The sequence below is a fragment of the Bison bison genome, unplaced genomic scaffold, assembly GCF_000754665.1.
Source record: "Bison bison bison isolate TAMUID 2011002044 unplaced genomic scaffold, Bison_UMD1.0 scf7180017862165, whole genome shotgun sequence".
NCBI lineage: Eukaryota > Metazoa > Chordata > Mammalia > Artiodactyla > Bovidae > Bison > Bison bison.
The window spans coordinates 469,159-475,210 of NW_011492737.1; positions in this window are offsets into that span (position 1 = coordinate 469,159).

Consider the following 6,052-nt stretch of genomic DNA (forward strand, 5'->3'; position numbering starts at 1 on the left):
CCTATTCATGTCTGGACAACACCTCTCTCCACAACCAAACTGGAAGCAGGTTCTTTGGACCCCAGCTAGACTCCATCCTTGGTCGTGATACTTAAGAGCAACATATTAGCACGAATCCTAAATGGGTTTAACCAGATTCCCCATTCTCAGTATCTGATCACCCTGCATATCTGATTGGATTCCTCATCCCCTCTCCCCCAACCCAGGCATTGTCTGATCACCCTGACCTGCCTTTACCAAGAATCTGATCAAGTCAGTTTAGCCATGATCTAATCCTTACTATGCTTCCTCTTAGCAATTTTCCATCCATTGATCTCTATCCTGCTTCATGTCTATTAATTCCTTTAATTTCTCTCCCCTGCCTCAAAACCCCACTGCACTGGTGCGCACACCTGTCACAATATTATCCCTAAAGAGAGTCCGCCTTTCCATTCTTTAACTGTGTCACGAAGACTTTTTTCATTATTAATATGTAAGAGGAGTTATTTTCAAAAAGCCAAGTCAAAACTTGCTCTCTAAGGAAAAAAGTTCATAATTTCTGATGAGAAAATACTGGCCTGGAGGGATTGAATGTGGATACATTTTAATATTAAGATGCATGTAGAATACACTCTAACTAGAATCTTCAATTGAGAATTCTGAGCTCAAGATACACTTAGCCCAATATCCTATACTGTCGTCAACACAACATTCCCTATTCACTGAGAGCCTTAAGTGTAAACAACCAGTAAATATTTGTTGACAGTCAGAAACCTGGGAGATATAAAGTCTTTCAGCTATCACTGATAATCTAAATACATATTTTATTTTCACAGACAGGGAAAAGAACAGATACATTTCAAAAAGATTTCCAACAAGATTTAAAGAGCAAACAAAAAGGGTTTCTGGTTTACTATAAGGGAACTGAAATATTCAGTTAATGAAAACATCCTATTTAATGTAAAATTTTTTTCATCTATGTTTTTCCCCATCAGTGAACAAAGCTTATTTTCCTATAGCATACAAATCCTTTACAAATGTCTTTTTAAGCATGCTAAAGCATAAAGATAAGGCTGAAAGTAAAAAATAAATGAGATTATAAGGAAATTAAAATGAAGAAGAAGAAAAAAAAAAAAACACTTGGACCAGAAAAATGTTATCATGATTTCAAACAGCTATGAAATCAATGGGATGTTGAAGACACCCAAGGTCCTTATGCTCTGAAAAGAATCATGAAGCTCAGTGTCCAACTCACTGTAACTTTACTTTGGAATTCCCCATAGCAGAAACTTCTGGAAGCTACAAAAATTCTTTTGTATTTTCATTTCCCATGGCACCCAAGTGTTCCAGTGAAAAATGCCTACTATAGTTTTAGTATCAGATGACTTCCACGTCTTGGTCTGTTAATATGTTAAACTGAAGACCTATCACAATGTCAGTCTTGCCTACCTTTCATTTTGCTAGGTGGCTTTCCAAGAAACATGCTAACAAATCCATTCAAAAAGATGACCAACCTGGGTCAGATTTTTCTGCCAATCTTGACCATACATTTTTAATAAAATAAACTGTTTGAAAGACTTAGGATAACTGGAAAAACAAGTCATAAGAAGCAAAGAAATAAGAGGTTTGGGATATTTTAACAGCTTTACTGAGATATAATTCACATACTATACAAGTTATATAATCTTAAGTCAAGCATAAGATTCAATGGTTTTTCATATACTTGTGGAGTATGCAATCTTCCCCACAATTTTAGCACATTTTCATCACTTCAGTAAAGAAACTCAGAACCCTCGATTCCATTTGTCCCCCAGTCCCTTGGAAATCACTAATCTGTCTCTATAGATTTGCCTGTTTTATAAAAAGAATTATATAAATGTAGTCCTTTGTGATTAGGGCTTCTCTGGAGGCTCATAAGGTAAAGAATCTTCCTTCAATGCAGGAGACAAAGGTTAGATCCCTGGGTAGTAAATGTCCCGTGGAGGACGAAATGGCACCCCACTACAGTATTCTTGCCTGGAGAATCCCATGGACAGAGGAGCCTGGTGGGCTACAGTCCATGGGGTCACAAAGAATTGGACATGACTGAGCAACTGAACCACAAAAACAACTCTACAAAGAGAATCATATAAAATGTAGTCCTTTGTGATTGGCTTCTTTCACTCAGCACAATGTTTACATGGATTATTCATATTGTATCAATAGCATGTATTAGTTCTTAATTCCCTCCTGTTGCCAAATAATATTTCATCTGTTTCATCAACTGGTGGCCATGTGCGTTGTTTCTACTTAGGAGCTCTCATGAATACTGCTTCTGTGAGTACTTATGTACAATTATGGGTGTAATCTCTTGGTTACATACCGAGGAGTGAAAATGTAGTCATATGATAACTGTTGATCATTTGAGGAACTGCCAGAGTGTTTTCCAAGACGGCTGCACCATTTTGCATTCCTACCAGATGTATATGAGGAGGGTTTCCGTTTCCCTGTGGGAACTTTTAATTTCACTAACCCACATCCAATATTTGAAATCATATTAAAACAAAGTTTTATATAGATATTTATATAAGTATTTGCCTAGAACTTTTTTCTTGAAACTCTAGACATATGTTTTCACCAAATCATAATTTTGCCTCCCTCTTTTTTTAAAATTTTATTTATTTATTTATTTTAATTAGAGGCTAATTACTTTACAATATTGGTTTTGCCATACATTGACATGGATCTGCCACAGGTGTACATGTGTTCCTCATCCTGAACCCTCCTTCCACCTCCCTTCCTATCCCATCCCTCTGGGTTATCCCAGTGACCAGCCCTGAGCACCTTGTCTCATGCATCGAACCTGGACTGGCGATCTGTTTCACATATGATAATATACATGTTTCAATGCTTTCTCTCAGATCATCCCACCCTCACCTTCTCCCACAGAGTCCAAAAGACTATTCTATACATTTGTGTCTCTTTTGCTGTCTTGCAAATAGGGTTATCATTAGCATCTTTCTAAAGTCCATATATATGCATTAGTATACTGTATTGGTGTTTTTCTTTCTGGCTTACTTCACTCTGTATAATACCTCTTTTAAGACAAGATCTATTAAATTGTGTTCAGAAGCACTGGGTCAAAAGACAAGATGGGAAATGAGGTATCAAGCAGGTTTTTGAACTTAAGACACATATTACTTTTGCTAAATTAGGCTCAAAACTACACCAACCTGATTTTATGGAGTTTAGTACTTGAACTCCTAGATATGCCTAGGGAAGCAAAGACAAGTTTGAGACTCCCATGTTTAGCACACACATTGAAAACTTTATGTCATTTATTAATATCCAGTTAGACTTAAACACACACACTGCAGGGTTTATTTTTCACCTGTTTTCCCTCCATATCCTCTACCTCTACTATGATGCATTGTTTACAGTACTTTTTTGAGCATATTATATTAGTTACCTGAGATAGATTGAAATCCATTCTTATCTAAAAATAAATTGGGAGATCAGGATTGACATATATACACTATGTAGAATAGATAACCAATAAGAATCAACTGACTAGCACAGGGACCTTTATTCAATACTTCATAATGATTTATCCAGGAAAAGAATCTTAAAAACAGAGGATATACATATATGTATAACTGACTCACTTTGTTGTGTAGCAGAAACTAACATAGCATTGAAATCAACTATACTCCATCTATTAAAAATTAATTTTAAAAAAACCCTTAAAAAATCTTTGTGGGAGAATGGATACATATATGGGCTTCCCCAGTGGTTCACATGGTAACAAATCTGCCTACAATGCAGGAGCCCTGGGTTTGATCCCTGGGTCATGAGAATCCCCTGCATGGCACCCCACTCCAGTATTCTTGTCTGGAGAATTTCGGCTGAGTTGCCCTGCTGTGCACCCGAAACCATCACACTATTGTTAATCGTCTACACTCCAATATAAAATAAAAAGTTAAAAAAAAATAGGAGCTTCAGCTTTCTGACAGCCTGTGATTATATTTGTGTAACTCTTCATTCTCTTCTTACCCAGGTAAGAGTCAATTTTGCAAAGAGAAGGGTCCTTAAAAGGTTTTGAATAGGAAAAAAAAATTAAATCTCTTTTTCAGTTGACAGGGAATGATGCTTTGACTGCACAAAGGAGTTGTTTTCTTGGGTAAATTATAGGCACTACTCTTTCTTCTTCTAATGTCCAGTGGAGCAAATGAGAAATCAGAGGCCAGTATTAACCTCTCCCCTTGGAAAATAACACATTCCTTCTGTCTGCAAGATTCTAAGATTTCTTCATTATGCTCAAAGCTGAAGTATTTTCCTAGGGATGTATCTTTTCTTATTAATCCTATCTAGGAAGCTGAGAACATTTCCAACTTCTGACTCAAGTCTGTCTTTAGCTCAAGGAAAATGTCCCTTATTATTTATTTAATCTGCCTCCCCTGTTTTCCTGCTCCCTCTGAAGGGGTTATTGTTACATCTCCTGGATCTGACTTCCAAATATTTTCTCTTTTCTCTCATAGGTTACATATGTTTGTAATTTCCATCAATATTTCATAAGATTTCTTTCTCATCTTCCTCAAGGACATGAACTGAAGTCTCTATAGACACTCATTCTCTCTTGCAGTTAATATTTTAGTTCTGAAGCCATCAAAGTGAGTGTGGATGAGCGTGAATTTGTGAGTTTGCTATTGTAGAATCTATGTAAGTTCTCTATCGTTTGCTTGTTCAAAATATTATGTCTCTTGCAACAGAGCTCTTTAACAAGAGGTCATTTTTCCTGGTGTCTTGCTTCCTCTTCCTCTCTCTGACCACAAAGTCCAAGTGAATGTGATTTATTTTCTCAGGACCAGCTCCACCCGTAGGCAGGCAGTGCGCCAGCTCACCCCCAGTCCCAAACAAAGGCAGCAAACCTCTCTCTGATTTTCTCAGCTATGAAATCGCAACATTCCTGCTTCAGTAATAAACCCATCTCAGCCTACATTACAGAGTAATTATGCAACCTACACAAATAAGAATGAATGACTCATCCTGAGGACATGGTCCCTCATTCTGAGAATTCTACTATCCCCAAACCGTAAGTCTAGGTGACAATGCCACCTCCTTTCAGATCTAGAGCTTGAAGCCTATTTCTCCCCTTTTGATCCATCATTCCTGCTGCCCTGGTAGCTCCTTGACTCAGGTAAAAAAATATTGTTAACAATAACAGTAATAACCAACATTTCTGGGACACCTTATAGACAATACTTAGTAATAAACCAAAGGAGATTTCTGCTTTGGGGTTTCTATTCAGTCTTCATTAGTCAGCTTAAATGCACACAACAGATATTTCAAACAGTCACTACATCTCCATAAATAAAATAAGGCAGAGTTGGAAGAAATTATAAGGTGACATGGCAACATTTCAATGCTTCACTATGGGAGATTTAGATAAAACTCACACAGTGGAAAAGTCCCAGCAAAGGTGCAAATTCAGAGCCTCTAGAGCACATGGCAACCAGTGTTTTAGAAAGAATCAAAGCTTTGTTATCAGACAACCTCTATATTGAATCCCTAGCATACATTTCACTTTTCTGCAGCTCAAAGCCATCACGTGTGAAATGGAACCCAGAAGACCTTCTGCACAGGGTCTTTGCCAGGAATGAAGGAGAAAACATCTTCAGGATGTAGCATCTTCTGGCAAGTAGCAAGGGCTCAGTAAGAGTCAGCACCCTTTCTGTTTCCTTTCTATTATTTTTTAAACCAAGCCTCAGATGAGTCCGGTGTTTTATGTAACGCAGACTCCCCACCACACCACAGTATAAACTCCCTGGGGGTGGAGATGCTGCCCCCATGAGAACACATGCACACACCTCATGCATTCTCAGGTCGCAGAATACTCCCCAGCACTCACTGATCCTCATGGAGTGTTGAGCAGGAATATCAGCTAATGCTGATAGACTATCTAAGTTTAAAAAGAATATTAGCATCCAATTGTCTGACTTGAACAGCATAATAGTCTCATTATCACTTCCTCCTTTTGTTACATGGGAAGCCAACACTCAGTGAGGTCATGTAACTTGCCCAAGAAAAACAGAGA